At 36.0% G+C, this 17,828-nt stretch overlaps 1 pseudogene; it reads right to left on the bottom strand.

Moving 5' to 3' along the window:
• Positions 1–3,317: 3,317 nt before the first annotated feature.
• On the bottom strand, positions 3,318–17,591 carry LOC110216017 (DNA replication licensing factor MCM4-like; annotated as a pseudogene).
• Positions 17,592–17,828: the final 237 nt, after the last annotated feature.

Genomic DNA, 17,828 nt, shown 5'->3' with positions numbered 1-17,828 from the left:
AATCACTTCCATAGAGATACCACTTCAAATATGTACACTTAATTCTTGTGGAGACATGTTCTCTGGTTTCTCTTTAATGGTAGCATTTCAGATATAGAGTTAGAGTTCTACCTTTCTGATTTCAATCATTCTCTATTTTCTACAGTTACTATTCAGGCTCAGAGGATACTTTCTTTTTGAAGTCCACTTTCTTGTCAGTTTCATGTTTGTATTCTTCACTTATATGGCACCAAATTGTAGAAGAACTAATTATACCTCTTTTCTATATGGATAACATCTTTACTAGCTCTCTCTCTCTTTCTTCCTACCTCTCCTTTTCTGTCTCTGTCTCTATTTTTCTGTCTTTCTCTGTTTCTCTGTCTTTATTTCTGCCTCTGTCTCTGCCTCTGTCTGTCTCTCTCCCTTTCCAAAAAATTATTAAGCTATTATTGAAATTATTACACCCATTTTATAGCTGAGAAAACTGAAGCTTAAGAGGTTCAGTGACTTGCCCCATGTCACACAGTTAATATGCATCTAAGATGGGATTTGAACTCAGGTCAAGCACTATGTACACTGTGCCACCTAGTACTAGTTTTCTTAATGGTTTTTATTTTTATGATATAGTCATTTCCTGATGTATACTCCCCTCAATAAACCTTCCCTTACTAAAAACAAAACAAAATAAAACTAATAGTTAATACTAGTAGGCAAAGTGACCAAGCCATATTCTATATCCTATATATCCCCCAAGACCAAAGATGTTTTTTACAGTTAATCAGAGTTTAGCTGCCTTTTGGTGTTGTTTTCATTCATAAGATCATATTATGCATGTTGATGTTTTGGTTCTACTTACTTGACTCTGCATTCATTCATGTAAGTATGCTTGTTTCTCTGAATCCCTCATGGCCAGAGTTTCTTATGGCTCAATAGTATTTTGCTACATTAATATAACTATTTGTTCAGCCATTTCCCAATTGGCAGGAACCCACTTTATTTCTATATTGTTGTTGTTGCTGCTGATACCATAAGAAATGGTGCAGTGATTATTTTGGTTCACGTGGGACATTTCTCCCTCTTTTTGACCACCTTGGAGCATGGACCCCTTGGATATTAGCCTTTTATCAGAGATATTTGATGCAGCTATTTCCCCTTTACTCTTATGTTCTTTTTATACTTAGTTGTATTGATTTTGTGTAAAAGCTTTATGATTGTATGTAAATGTATATATGCAATTGAAATATCCCCTCCTAGCCTCAGTTGTCAAAAGTTATTCCTTCTGTATATTTTTGTGATGTGACTTTTTGTATATAGGTTACAGATCCATTTGCACTTTATTGTGGTATGTGGTATAAGATGCTGGCCTAAGTCTGTTTTATTTTCCTTCCTCTGTCTTCTAGTTTTCCTAGGAGTTCTTTCAGAGCTGATTCATTTCCCAAAGTAGTTTGTGTACTTGAGTTTATCACAATTTAAAAAAAAATTGTTACTATTATTGTTGTTCAGTTATTTCAATCATGGCCATTTGGGGTTTTCTTGACAAAGATACTGAAGTGTTTGCCATGTCCTTCTCTTGCCAAGTTTACAGATAAGGAAGCTGATGCAAACAGGGTTAAATGACTTGCCAAGGGTCACATAGCTAGTAAATGCCTGAGGCCAGATTTGAAGTCCAGACAAGCAGTCTTACTTGATGTCAGGCCTGGCGCTCTATCCACGGTACCACCTACCTTCAAATTTTAATTAATACCAATTATTTTTTAATGATTACTATCTAATAATATAGTTTAAGATCTGGTAATACTACAGCTCCTTCATTCTTGCCTCCTCTCTCCCTTTATTCCTTGAGAGTCGATCTTTCACTTCTCAAAAGGAATTGACTGCTTATTAGCTTTATAATTTCTTGGCAATTTTATTTAAATAGCAAGTTAGTATTATTATTTTTATGTTACAGTTTTACAGAGGCTACAATCTGAATTAAGTCTTTACTGTCACCCCTTCATATGGAGATGTTTCAGCATCCGTCTGATATTCCACTAGCTAGAGTCAGCTAGATTTGATTTTAAGCCCTACCTCAGACTCATCTTGGCTCTGTGATGCTAAGTCACTTAACCTCTCAATACTCCAGGCAACTAACTCTCTAAGACTATAAGTTGCAGAGAAGATTCTGATCTACATTGTTGGGGGCAGTTTCTTCACTAGTGGTCCCCTACTAAAATCACAGATGTGATCTCCCTTCAAAAAAAGTTATCTTCAATGTAATTGAATATGAAGGAGTGAGATAAACCACAACTTTCAATGATCTTTAGTGGTTTTCTGACACAAAGCCCATATTTAAAAAAAATTAATATTCTTAAGTGATGCTACTGGACTACAAATCATGGAATATCAACATCTTAGAAGAATCCCATTGGTGGGTATTCCAAAGGTCAGGGGAACCTGGGTATAAGTAGCTTTTCAGCATATTCTCAATAATGACTTAGCAGAAGTGGTATAAAAAGAAAACATTATCGAGGACAGGTATATCTGGAAAAGGATGGGCTGATAATGTAGTGAAATGAGGGCTAACATGTGGGCAACAAGAATGTGGCATGGCCATCCTTCAAATAACAAATGAATCAAAGGAAGCTCTCTGTTTTGCCAGGGCGTCCTTTATGTAAGACATAAAGAAAGGTTTATACAAGATGAGATAACATTACATTCTGATCTGCACCAGCAGAAAGCAGAGTCATTATCACTGGAGCTATGATTTAGAAAATGTTATTTTTGAAGTGTTTATTTTGTGTCTAGTTAGAATATTGTTAAGAAGGCTCAGTTTATGTAGTTAATCTTTGTAGAAGTCAATTATATTCACCTTTGCCTATATCAGGTAACTGGATAGTGCTGGGCCTGGAGTCAAGAAGATTTGAGTTCAAATTTGGCCTCAGACACTTTCTAACTATGTGATGCTGGGCAAGTCACTTAACTTCTTAAGCCCCATTTCCCCAACTGTAATATGGATGTAATAATAGCACCTATCTCCTAGGGTTGTTGTAAAGATTAAATGAGATAATGTTTGTAAAGTACTTAACATAGTTTCTCACACATATGAATATATTAAAAACATTTTTTAAAAAACTTATTTAAAGCATTTTAAATAAACATATTTCATTATAAAAATGGATACCTAATTAATATTTGAAAACTGAAATAATTAGAAATCTAGTAATAGCACTGATGGCAGTGCTGTTAACTGATTGGCAAATAATGAAGGAAAACCAGTAGTCTTACATAAGCATTCAAGTGAAACATCTTTGTAGAAAAGCAGAACAAATATTGCTCATTACTGCTCATGTCTAATTTCTTCAAAGTAATTGAGTAGCCTTTCCAGTCACTGTCAAGAAGTCATCATCAGTCAAAGCACATAGAGCTTCTTCAAACGTGTTTTAGGAATAGCTATGTCAGATTGTCCCTGAATATCTTCAAAGTTTAGAGCTGATGTTTTCCCCTTTGATTGAATAAGCTTTTTCAAAGCTTCAGGTAATTCTTCTTTTCTTTTGCTAGATGTACACTTATTTCTGTACTGAGTGCCTTATGATGGAGGTGTTTGCTTCTTCAGCATCAATTACTTCAACTTTGAAAACTGCACTTTGACATGATCTTCTGACAAATGTATCAATGATTCCAGATGTTGAGGATAAGCAGAAACCCATTCCTCTGCCACCTCCATCTTCTTCATGTCTACATAAACCTTAATTAAAGCCTGGCTTGCTTCTTTGATTAGTCTAGGAGTAATAGATTTGTGAGTATATACAATTGACTACCATATCCATTAACTCCTCTTCTATTTGCTCTTTACCCTCATAATATAGTGCAACCAATTGTGGGCAAGACACCTGTCATAGGCATCATCTTGATGGTCCAGCATGGGGAAAATCAAACTAAATCTTGATAAAAATATATGGAGAGCCTGGATATTTTTTTCTTAGGATTCTATTGGGACTCTATGGGATTAGCTGCTTCTATGGTCAAGCATTCAGCTGATAAGTAATTCCAAACTTGGCAATTGAGAGTCTGTTGTTTCTTTATTTCATGAAGTACCAATCTTGTGTTCTCATTCATCTTATCAATTTCATCAATACAGTAGATACCATTGTCACTCAAGATGAGAATATCTGCCTGTAAGACCAATTATCTTGTTTCTGAGTCTTTTATTACATATATTCAATAAGACCAACTGCATTAGAGCCTTTTCCAGATGTGTACTTTTCTCAGGGAATAAGATTGTAGATATATTTGTTGAAACTGGGATTTATTGGTCCCAGGATCCCCACACAGAAAGATATTGATCTCAGCAGGGAATTTTCCTCTTCCAACATGACTAGAATCCTTTCTTTCCTCCAAATAGCTGAAGAATATCCTTTTTGATATCTTCATGTTCATAAGTACTTGGAGCCAAGGCTGAATAAAGTCTCTTAGAAAAGTCTGGTTTTGTAGAAAGCCCCTTCAGCATTTCCACTTGATTCTCCATAAAAAAAAGTTGCTGTTCAGCTTTTTCATCATGACTCTGGCTTGACATAAGACTTATGATAGTGTATTACATCAAAGTGGGTCTCAGATTTGACATTACTCATCTTTGGATTAATTTGAACAGGAAAACTTCTATAGATCTCTGTAATGTTCACTCTATCACCTGGCTGAACCTTATCAATTAGGTCATTGTGAACAAAGAGATTGACAGTGTGAGGAGCCTGTCCTGCTGGCATATCCTCAGGAGATTCCTGCAGTTTGATCATGTTTGTAAGAAAACATGGAGTGATTGGAAGTCAGTGGCCTACTGTTCTGTATTTCAGCATTTGCATATGGACAACAGTTTGGCTCTGGTTAATTTTGACTCTTGTGGTAAAAGCTCAAAACTGACATTGAAAGAATAAGTGCTTCCTGCATCTCTGGAATTAACTGGGATGATTGGATTACCGTGCCACTGATGGTAATTAGTTAATCAATATCTTCCGGGTTTAAGTTTCTCAGTTTCCTAGTCTTTAGTGCATTGAATGCTTGTACTTGTATCTGATATTCTAATATTAAGTCAGGATAATGATCAAAGAAGATCTTATTGACAGCCACATCAAATGCTGAGATAATTTCCTGTGGGGAAGAGATAAGTTGTCTGTACAAATTTTTGCCAAATGATTTTTAGATATTCACAATTTACATTTAAAAATGATTCCCTGATGATGTTAATCTCCACAGGTCACTTTATTGTGCTTTGCTTTATTGTGTTCTGCAGATTTTTTTTTTTAACAAATTGAAGATTTGTGGCAATCCTAAGTCAAGCAAGTTTTTTTTCCTGCCATTTTATTTTCAACAGCATGTACTCACATCATGTCTCGGTGTCACATTTTGGTAATTCTCACAAAATCACAAACTTTTCATTATGTCTGTTATGATGATCTGTGATCAATAATCTTTGATATTACTATTGTAATTATTTGGGGCATCATGCCTATATAAGATAGCCAACTTAATTGATAAATTTTATATGTGATCTGACTGCTCCACCAACCTACTGTCCTGTCTCTCTCCCTCTTCTCTAGCCTCCCTATTCCCTGAGACACAACAATATTGAAATTAGGCCAATTAATAACCTTACATGGCCTCTAAGTGTCCAAGTGAAAAGAAGAGTCAATCGATATGACAAACTTTGTTGTTGTATTATTTTAAGAAATTGCCAGAGCCACCTCAACTTCCAGCAACCACCACCCTAATCACCCAGTAGTGATCAACATCAAGGTAAGACCCTCCACCAGCGAAAAGATTACACAACTCACTAAATGCTCAGATGATAGTTGACTTTTTTTACAATAAAGTATTTTTTAATTAAGGTATGTATATTTTTAGATGTAATACTGCTGTACACTTAGCAGACTACAGTATAGTGTAAATATAACTTTTATGTGCCCTGGGAAATTTAAAAAAGTGTGATTTTCTTTATTGTGATATTTGCTTTATTGTAGTAGTCTGGAATTGAACCTGCAATATCTCTGAGGTATGCCTGTATAAAAGCTTAGTGAGATCTATGCCTACATTCTCTTCTTCTTTGGCCAAGGATTCAATAAAATGTTGAAGAAATTGATGAACATTTTCTTTGCATCTGTTCCCCAAATCTCAAGTTTTTGGCCAAGAGACTGTTTACTTGCCACTATATCTTCTCTAGCTGGCCTGTCAGAGTGCAGATCTACTTGATGATTCTTATGAGCAAATCCAAGCTCAAGTCTCTGCCTCACTGGTATTCTCTGAACACCACTCCTTGGAGTTCCCTCTACTTTTGAACTGCACGTACTACATGTCAAAGGTGAACTGAAATAAATTAAATAAGAATTGCTGTTGTTTGTCCTTCATTTTCAAAGAGGACCATGACATCAAGGAGGTGATAGCATGAAATACAAGTGAATTAGATAAGTGAGGGAAGGCTGTGCAAAATCATCAGCCTCACTTTTTCTTCTGGAGCTATCTGGAGTCAGTGGCCAGATAATAGATCAGAATGACTGGAGATGGCCCTGGATACAGTGGGAGACCCTGGCCTTTTTAAACTAAGTTCTTTAACAGGTTTGACTGAGGCAACACCCATTTAGTGATTAAGGCTAGTTAAGAAATGAGGCAGAAAATAGCGTCTTCTACCTAGTCAAAAAAAATCAATCTGGGAGGCAAAGACCCTCAGGGTTCCTGGATCAGTGCTGGCATCTGCTGAATGTCTTCTCCAAGAGCCATGGCCTCTGCCTTCCTTTGTACCCTGGCACAGGTAGCTAAAGAAGAATAGCTGAAAAATAAAATGGCGGTGGATGAAGAGTAGGATGCGCCTGCCTGGTGAGGACCCCAACATACCTAAATGAGATAGTATTTGTAAAGTACTTAGCACATAGGCACACATTGTGCTTAATAAATGCTTATTTCCTCCCTCGACTTCACCCCTAAATCTAGATTTTCTTGGTCTCACAAATGTATTTCACCAAGTCATATAGATCAGATGAATATGTTGATAGATAAATACAAATACAATCCTAGAAAAGTAAAAATGATTTTTTTTGTAGCATCTATGAATGTAAAAGACAGTATTGCTAAAACAAACAAAAATTTGTCTTAGCAATGCTGCCTTGATTTTTTCTGGTGTGGTCTAAGCCAGCACATAGAATAGGACACAGGAAATCCTCAAGGAACTTTTACCTTGTTTTCATTTTTGCAGTACTGTGCTATACAGTTATGACTTTCTCTATACTAGCAGGAACGTTTGTAGGCAAGACATTTTCTTTCTGACTTTCCTAGAGCTGATAAATGTGTATTAGTTTTTGTACTTTTGCTGTCAGTAATCCTCAGTTCTAAGCAAAATTGAATTCTCTGTGCCGTAATTCTTTCCTTGTCTCGGCACCTTCTGTCTGACAGTCTGATAGTACTTGTTTTCCTGTAATTTGATAGTATAGCTTTGTCAAAATGCTCATTTAAGCTGCCTAAATAATTTTCTGGCAATTAGATTATGCCAGAGAGGATACCAATGGGCTTTAAACAGTTATTTCACCAACCTCAGCCATGATAAGGATGGAGGTGGATGTTAGGGGAACCTGTGGCTTAAAGCCCATTTTCATGGGACTTTCCTCATAGTGGAGTTGATTAATCAATTCTCAGTGTTTGCGTAAAGGGTAAAGTTGGTGAGAGCTTGAAAGAAGAGAGATATTAGTGTTCTGGATTCCAACTTTGAGAAAGAAGATAAATGCTTCCAGATTCTCCTAAGGTTTCTGAAGATGAAAAAAAAGAAGACTCTGGGAAGAAGTCATGGATATGAGCCAGTACTTCCATCATGTCCTTATTCTCAAATTACTACATTAGAGACTTCAGGGAATTTTTCCTAGGGTGAGATCTGGGACTCTGTCTAGGTTGATCTGAGATAGCTTGCTCCCAATGAAAGAGTTCATTTATGCTGTATTATCTTGTATGTATTATCATCTGTATACCTCCAAGTCTCCCTTGAAGAAGTGTGGGTGGCAGAGACTCTAGAGATATCTATTTATTTCTCATTGTGAGTCACATCTGGACAGATTTGCGTGAACATATATAACCTACAAGGGCAACACACACTCCTCCTAACATCAGTGGAGATAAAAGTTAGTAATGCATAGGAGTAGGCTCTAAATAGGGCTAACATAACTCAGATAAAAAGACAACAAAAAATTTTTGAGGGGGGAATAAAAGACTCTAAATTGTTGCTACTAATGTTATTCTTAAGAAATGCTAAAAAAGGAGAGAGGTCCCCAACCATGTACAGATCAACATGACGTCTCCAGATTTTGCTCTTCCACCAAATCTTTACAGTTATTCTGGTCCCTGGCTTTTAAAAAATCTGTAAAAAAGGATATTGTACTATTTGATCTCTAAGTCCCCTCCCCACAAAGTAGAATGGATGTTGGATTCAGAGTCAAAAGACTTGGGTTCCAGTCTAAATCTGTCATGTAATACTTGTGTGGCAAATTACATAACTTCTCTGAGCCTCAGTTTTCTTACTTGTAAAATAAGAGTTTTGGACTAGATGTCTTCTAATATCTCTTACAGCTTGAATCTATGGTGGCTTCTAATTCACACTTTAAACCCCATCCTATGTCTTCTAGATTGATAGTTAACTTTATTTTTTAAATCTTTTTTTGTTATGAATTGAATAATTATCAATAAACATGATAATTTCAATACTCAAAGAACCAAAAAAGAAGATTTTATAGGATATAATGAATTAAGTACAGTTGTTTTTTAAAAAGTACATACATTAATTTTTAAATGATATTGATGAAATCGCCCTGTTTGTGCTTCCTTCTGAACATTTTCCCTATGCATTTTAGTGTTTTATTGATGTACTTTTCTTTCTTTTCTGATCTTTATCAATACTCAGTATCTCCCCTCTCCAACTGCCTTTCTTCACTTATTTTGGATGTGATCATGTTTCTGCTTTTCACAAATCTGACCAGTAACAGATGGCTCTGGAAAGGAAACTACTTAATGCATAAGCAACTATGTGTACATTAAATTTATACAGTATGTTAACATATGTGTTGTATTCCAAAACTTCAATTTTTTTTATTAATTAAACTGTCCTGCTCTGTGGGCTATATCCCTAAATCCTTTTTTTTTCAGCTTGAGACACCCCTAGGGAAAGTTATGTGGGGTTTAAGGTACTGTATAAGTTCACATTCTTAAAAAACAAAAACAAAAACAAATCTTAGTTCAGAAGCCTCAACTGAAGTGGTCTCCTTTAAATATCAGTTGACTAAATTAGCTCAAAACAGAGTCATTTACAGAAACAGCATAGCATGAATAGTAGTAACAAAACATTTCTCCCAGAAACCCAGGATAAACCTTCCCCCAAATAGACATGGCATCAGAGAGAAGAGTGGGTACACAGGCAATGTATATTGGTAGAGAGGCACACATGAAGAAAGTAACACACATGGCCAAGGAGAGACATACCACAGGTGCCTCAGGGTTCTGTTGTCTTTTCCTTTCCCTTGGGCCCATTATCACTACCAGGAAGATTACTCAGCTAGCTTCTTGGAGCTCCACCTCTCTGTAGACGAGCTCTGATTCTCTCAACTTCCTGTAGGGCTATCTAGCTGGCTTTAGAAAGGCCACCAGAAATCCTTTAGTAAGTCAATATCTAGCCACCTTATAATTTCCTCCAATTTTATTGATGAAGTTTTCCATATAGCCTAAAGGAGCAAAGAATTTTATAAGCTGTGAATACAACTGGTTATTGGTCTCTGTTATTTGGGGGCGAAAATTGATCAGAATTCCCCTCCTCCCTATGTCAGGAACTTGAAACATGCTTTCTTATTGAAATTGGTGGCTGACTGGTTCTTAGGCTCCTCAAGTGCTAGCTGTATCAAGAGTAGTATCTAGATAGTATGATAGACAGTAATCTATATGTGCAGTAATATTTACTTGAAAAAATAGTTTTTGATTTCAAGATCGGGACAACAAAAAAAAATTTTCTCTTAGAACAATGGTCAGGAATGGCTAACTAGTGGTAAAAAAAAAGGTGAAAGAAAGCAATGAGAAGAGGATAAATCCTAGTAGCTGCTTCTTTACCCCCAACCCCTCAATCCCACTGTCATAACATTAATTAATTAATTGGGTCTCCTAGCCCCAATACAAGTCCTGTCAGTAACTCCCACCTACTGCCAATGTATCTCCTTATCACTCACATAAAGACCTATCACATCCCATTTGAGCTGCATCCTTACTTCAGTTCCTAGAAACTAATGCCCAAGATAAATTAAATCTATTTTTCTTCCAAAATATAGATGATACCTTCTTTAGTCCATTGTGTATAAAGACTCACCAGTTAGCATCTATGTGTGGCTTTGTCTCTCTTTGACAGTTAAATGAAAAAAGAGAATAAGAGATAGGGCCCATATGAAGGATACATTTTACTGATTTTTGAGACTTTGTTATTATTTTAGTACCAGTGCTTTTTTGAAAGTAGAAAACCTTGAAACAACTTTATGCAACTGTGTTCTCTTCTGCAGTGGACCAAGCAAAGAGCAGATGGAAAAGGTAGCAGATAATTGGTTGAGGAAGAAATGAATGGAAGGAGGTAATTGTTGGAGTCTGACTAGTTCTGAGTTGAGGTGACAATCAAGAACTAGTGTGATCAAAGGAATAGCAAGGGGAAAAAATAGAGAAGTAGTCCAAGATACTAGGTAGGGTAAAGGGAAAATAAGGGAAAGGAAAAAGTATGAAAAATAATTAATGCAGTATGAGATGAAGGGACAATCCTGTGGTTCTATGAATCCTGTCTTTCCCTATGTGGCCATTCATATGTAAGAGATAGAATTAACTTTTGTGTACAGAAGTTGTGGATTACCTATTCTAAACATTCTTTATTACTTTAGAATGTTTTGTTGGTGATTTTTGTTTCAATATCTTACTCATTTTCCAGTAAATACCCATCACCTTCCCATAAAAGTCAAAAATATAATCAAAGTCATCTGTTATAATTATTGAGACTGACAGCTCATGTGACTCCCTGTTTTGCTAGTTTCCTGTTCATTAACAGAAAAGAAAGATGCGTGTTTTGGCTTTGGGCACACCAACATTGTACATAATCTTTGACAAAAGTTATTCCTTTCAAAAATATTGTCTCATTTATAGTATTATATAATTGTGTGTATTACTCTTTTGGTCTTTCCTTATTTTCCATAAGTTCATGTAAATCTTCCTACATTTCTCTAAGGTCTTCATATTTGTTATTCTTTATGGCACAATAATACTTCATGACATTCACATAACAATTTGTTTAGGCATTCCTCAATTGCTGGTCATATAATATGTTTCTAGTCTTTTTGCTGCAAACCCAGAATAGCCATTCTGTGGAGAATGTAGACAAAGAGTTGGAGTTCTTCATCAGTGGAAGACAAAACTGGAGCCAGCCCTAAGAAGTTAAGCAACGTGTTCAAGATCAGAGGTAGTAAGGGTAAAAGCTGGGATTTCTGAGTCACAGGCTTCCCTGCTCCACTTATTTATACCATGTAATGCTGCCTTTCTATAACCCTAGCCAAATATCAATGATTTGTAATCATTGTAAAGTAAGGGGATTTCACATCAAGTAATCACTAATAATGAATGTAGCTGGCATTTTAAAACTTGCATTTTTTAAAAAAAGCAGCTGATACTCTTTTTAACAATACTTTTGGTATCTTACTAAACAAAACCTAAGATGTGCCTATCATTAAGAAAATAAAGCCAAACCAAATCTATGTGTATCTTAAAGTCATTAGGAGGTCCACACTAGGATCATTACCTCTAGGTAAGGATCAAGGCAAGGAGAAAGTATACGCATTTAATTAACAGCTTGATAATGTCACACAAATCCTTTGTGTCTGCTTTAGTTGTTTTTCTTCAGTATTAAACATAAGTGGAAAAAAATCAGTGGGAATAATTAAACTCAGTTATAAGGTTTAAATTGTATTTATATGACTCAGATCACTGAAGGAAAGATAGTTTGCTTCAAGCTTTACTTATGTCTGTGCATCTTATCTGTGACTGGGTGTAGGTTCAGGTATGAAGTGAGTATTGAGTAGACCTGATTTCCTGCTGCAAGTTAGAATCCACTTTTAGTTTTATTCTATCTTGGCTTCAAAATGTGAAGAAGTCCCTGAAAGAAATTTCTTAGCAAAGACTAATTGTTATAGATAGTAGTAATTCCCATTTAGGTAACTGGATAGGGAAAGTTACAGAAAAGATTGGTTCCTGATTTGAAAGTATAAGCTGATAACCTCAGCATTATCCTTGACTTGTTACTTTCACTTCACATATCCAATCAACTGCCAGATCTTGCTTTATCTTCACAACATCTGTTACAAACAACTCCCTTCTCTCTATCCACACAATTACCGCTTTAGTCCAGGATCACACCTCTTTTCACCTAAACTGATGCAGCAGCATCTTAAATCTCCAGTGTGGTGTTCCCTATTTCAGTCTATATTGCTGCCAAAGTGACTTTCCGAAAGTGAAGATTTGACCATGTGACTCTTCTAGTTAACTCCAGTGGCTCCCTATTGTTCCTAAGATTAATCTGTTTAGCTTTTAAAGCCCTTCGCAGCATGCTCTCAAACCGTATTTTCATCTTTATTTGACATTATTCTTACCCAGACTTTGCAATCCAGCCAAACTAGTCTTCTCTCTGTTTCTTACACACAACTCTCCATCTCCCATTTCTGTCCCTTTGCACTAGTTGTCCTGCATTCCAGGAAGGTATTGGCTCCCTCTCTTCTCTCAAGAATCTGCTCAAGTACTTCCCTCTACATGAAGCCTTTCCTCCAACTGCTAGTGCCTTCCTGCCTAAAATACATTGTATTTAATTTAAATGTAATTACTTCAACTACTTAATGCTATTACATTTGTTTGTATTTATTCTCTTAATATTTATTCTATATTGTTCCTTTAGAATACAGAACACAAACTCCTTGTGAAAAGGGATTCCTTCCTTCACTATATATGTACATAAATATATGCATGGGATATATGGGGTGTTCAGGGAAGACTAGCACTTCTGGTGTGAGGGCTTTTCAAGTTCTTTTCAGGCCTGCTTATCCACCTTTGGTACCCACTCCAGCAATCTGCATGGACAGTGGCCATATCCTGGTAGATGAGCTAAACTAGGTTGAGGGTAACTGACAGGCTTCAAACCTGTTGGTGAGGTAGAGGGATATCTACTGCAAGCTGATGAAAACTTCCCTTGGCAGAATGGGTGGATGAGAACAATTTGTTTCAATGGCCATGAAGGTTGATGAAGCAGGCATTGTAGAGTGCTCAGAGTTTGGTCAGACACTGAAGACTCCAAGGTTATCCACTGCATTCCAGGACATCTTCAGCCATCTTGACTTTTTTTCCTACCACTGGACTTCGATGACTCAGAAAGAGAGAGACTGATGACTTGATGCAACTCTGTTTCACTTAAATCCAGTTCATGTGCAAATCAAAATATTACCCCATAATGTCATTGGTTCTTTTAAAAAATGATGGACAAACAATAGTACACACACATTCATATGTGTATGTATACAAACATACCTATATATACACATGCTTATATATGTATGTATATATACATATACATATATATATATATACATACACCAAAAAATGTATATCTCTATATCCTCAATCTTGGCTTGGAGCCTGGCAAGAAATAGTCAGTTAATAAATGCTTGGGGACTGATTGATTGTTGAATGACCATTCTATCTATGAATACTGTCTATGAATAGAATGGCTAGGAAGGGAAAGAAGTGGGCCCATATCTTTCTGGGACTCCTGTGTTTATTGACTAAAACTCACTTATTATTTATTTAGGGCAGGGACTACTTTTGTTTTGAATTTGTATCCCCATAGCCTGGCACCATGTCTGACACACAAGCTTAATAAATATTCCTTAAATTGAATTGAATCAAAAATTTTACAAGTCCATTATTTCATTTGTGGGAGGTACTGCATTTTAAAATTATTATTTATTTATTTATTCTTTTTTTTTTCCTTAACTTTTGAGTTCCACATTCTTTCCCACCAACATTTTCCCCAGTCATTGAGAAGGCAAATATATATATATATATATATATATCAATTATATATGGTGAAGTTATGCAAAACATTTCCATATTAGTCATTTCACAAAAAAGCAAGAAAAATCAAGAAAGTTAAAAAAAAGTTACTTAAATTTGCTCTCAGAACTCATTAGCTTTCTCTGGAAGTGGATAGCATTTTTCATCATGTGACCTTAAGAATCATTTTGAATTATCGTATTGATCAGAGTAGCTAAGTCTTTCACAGTTGATCATTGTTTTATTGCTGTTGCTGTGTATAATGATCTTTTGGTTCTGCTCAGTTCACTCTATATCAATTAATATAGATCTTCCAGGTTTTTCTGAACAGCCCTCCCCCCATCATTTCTTATAGCACAGTAGTATTCCATCACAATCATATACTACAACTTGTTCAGCCATTCCCCAATTGATGGGCACATATTCACTTTCCAATTTTTCACCCCCCACAAAAAGAGCTGTTATGAACATTTTTGTACATTTAGGCTCTTTTTCTTTATCCCTTTGAAATACAAAAGTGGGATTGTTGGGTCAAAGGGTATGTATAGTTTTAGAGCTCTTTGGGAATAGTTCCAAATTGTTCTCCAGTTCATAACTCCACCAACAATGCATTACTGTCCTTGCTTTTCCATATGCCATTCAGCATTTGTCATTTTCCTTTTCTTATACGTTATCCATTTTTACAGGTGTGAGGTAGTACCTCAAAGTTGTTTTAATTTGCATTTCTCTAATCAAAAGTGGTTTAGGATATTTTTTATGTGACTACATTATCTTTGATTTCTTCCTCTGTAAACTGTCTATTCATAACCTTGATTATTTATCAATTGGGAAATGGTTGTTATATTTATAAATTTGACTCAGTTCCCTATATATTTGGAAATTAGGTCTTTATCAGAGAAACTGGTAATATTTTTTTTAATATTACTTCATTGTTTATGGTATCTTTTAGCAAAATGTAATTTCACTGATAATCTCTTTTATATAGTCATAGACCTATTTTTGCTTTTGCTGTATCTGAGATTCTTATTGCTATCTTGCTTTTTTTTTAATTATAGCTGAAGTATCTATTGATTCTGCTCCAACCCCTTATTTTAATTCTATGTATGTCTTTCTGTTTCAATGTGTTTCTTGCAGAAAATATATTGTTAGGGGCAGCTAGGTGGTGCAGTGGATAGAGCACTGACCCTGGATTCAGGAGGACCTGAGTTCAAATCTGGCCTCAGACACATAACACTTATTAGCTGTGTGGCCCTGGGCAAGTCACTTAACCCCATTGCCTAGATAAATAAATAAATAAACAAATAAATAAACAAACAAACAAACAAACAAACAAATAAATAAATATATTGTTGGATTCTGGTTTCTAATCCATTCTCCTATCTGCATCTGTTTTATGGGTGTGTTTAGCCTTCTCTCTCTCTCTTTTTACCTTCTTAATACTAAAAAATCTGTTTTGTTTTTGACTACTGCCTTCCTTAATTTGCTCTGCCTTTTATTACCTCTCCACTTTTGCTTATTCCCTTTCCCTCCTACTTTCCTATTGGGTAAGATAGATTTCTGAGTGTACATATATATTCTTCCATCTTACAACCAATTTAGATGACAGTGAGGTTCAAGTGTTGCCTGCCACCTCCCTCATTCCCCCCCCCACCATGAAAGCTCTTCCTTGTGTTTCTTTTTTATGTGAAATAATTTCCCTTATTCTTTCTTTCCCTTTCCCCTTCTCCCATTGCATCTTTATCACTCCATTTTTTGAGATCATCTCATCATAATCAACACACTTGTACCCTCTGTCTGTGTAGACTCCTTCTAACTGCCCTAACAATGAGAAAATTCTTAGAAATTACATGTATTATCTTCCACGTACTAAACAGTTTAACCTTATTATGTCCTATCTACTTTCTCTTTCATGTTTACCTTTATATGTTTCTCCTGAGTCTTGTGTTTGTATGTCAAACTTTCTATTCAGCTCTAGTCTCTTCATCAGGAATGACTGAAAGTCTCTATTTCATTAATTATCCATTTACCCCCCTGAAGTATAATACTCAGTTTTGCTGGGTAGGTTATTCTTGTTTATAATCCTTGCTTTTTTTGTCTTCTGGAATGTGATATCCTAAGCCCTTCATTTTTTTTTTTGACATGGTAGCTGTTAAATCGTATGTAATCCTGACTATCACTCCACAATATTTGAATGATTTCTTTCTGGATGCTTGCAATGTCTTCTCCTTGACACGGGCTATATATTTGAAATTTGGCTATAATGTTTCTGAGAGTTTTTATTTTAGAATCTCTTCCAGGAAGTGATTGGTGGATTCTTTCAATTCTATTTTACCCTCTGGATCGAAGCTATTGGGGCAGTTTTCCTTGATAATTACTTGAATAATGTTGTCTAGGCTACTTTTTAATCATGGCTTTCAGGTAATCCAGTAAAATTAAATTACCTATCCTAGATCTACTTTCCTTTCCAATAAGATATTTCACATTCTCTTCTATTTTTTGTTACTCTTTTTACTTTGCTTTCATTATTTCTTGATGTCAAATGGAGTCATTAGTGTCCAGTAGCCCAATTCTAATTTTTAAGGAGTTTTATTCAGTGAATTTTCATGCCTCTTTTAGTATTTGGCCATTTTTTTAAAGGTGTTATTTTCATGCCTCTTTTACTATTTGGTCAATTCTGTTTTCAAAGGTGTTATTTTCTTTGGTATGTTTTATGCCTCTTTTACCAAGCTGTTAATTTTTTTTCCATAATTTTCTTGCATCACTCTCACTTCTTTTCCCAATTTTCACTCTGCTACTCATATCTTTCTTTAGGCTTTTCTAGGGGGATTCTCTTACCTTGGCAGCATGTCTTCTAGGGACGTACACATAGATCATGAGGTTGATGCACTCATTATCAGAGCTAGCTCAGTATTTATGATTTTCCAAAGAAATTGTGGGATAAAAGAGGGATTAGGCTGCCTACCAGACTGAAGGTCTACAGAGCTGTTGTGCTGACCTCATTGTTGTATTCTTGTTAACCTGGACAGTCTACCTGTGGCATGCTAGGAAACTGAATTACTTTCAATTGAATTGCCTGAGGCAGATTCTGAAGATTGCCTGGCAAGATAAGGTACTAGACACTGAGGTCCTTTCTTAAGCTGAACTGCCAAGCATTTAAACTCTACTGGAGAGTGCAACTCTAATTGGCTGGACATGTTGTCTGAATGCCAAAAGTACATTTGCCCTGCTCCTTGTGGCTGGCCCCTAAATGCGCTCTCCTAAAATTATAACCAAGAACTGCATATGGGCAATGGAATTGCCAAATATCACTTTTTCCTGAACCCAGTGTCAGCGTAGGGTCCTCTGACCAGTTATCTGACCAGTTATCCAATACCCTTCCTGTCTTTGGGCCGAGAGCTCCTGAAGTTGCTGCTGTTGCTGTCATAGCCATCTGCAGTGCCTTCTGCTCGTGTTTTTGTATGTGGCTGGTTCCCACCCTGCTGTCCCAGACCTTTCCTGTTCATCTCCTCAGTTGTCTTGGGCTAGAAAAACGTCTCACCTTGGCCTTTTGTTGGTTGTATTTATATAGAATATGATTTGACTTGCTATCTTAAAGTTGTTTAGAGGGGAATGTTGAGAGAGTTCAGGTGGGTTACTGCATTTACTCCACCATCTTGGCTCTGCCTGGGGGACAGGGGAATACTTTTTCAATTCAACCAAATAGAGTACTTCAAAGATTTATGATTTCATTGACTGCGGGA

Source organism: Phascolarctos cinereus, unplaced genomic scaffold (genome assembly GCF_003287225.1).
Source record: "Phascolarctos cinereus isolate Bilbo 61053 unplaced genomic scaffold, phaCin_HiC Scaffold_9;HRSCAF=440, whole genome shotgun sequence".
NCBI lineage: Eukaryota > Metazoa > Chordata > Mammalia > Diprotodontia > Phascolarctidae > Phascolarctos > Phascolarctos cinereus.
This window is presented reverse-complemented; position numbering and strand designations above follow the sequence as displayed.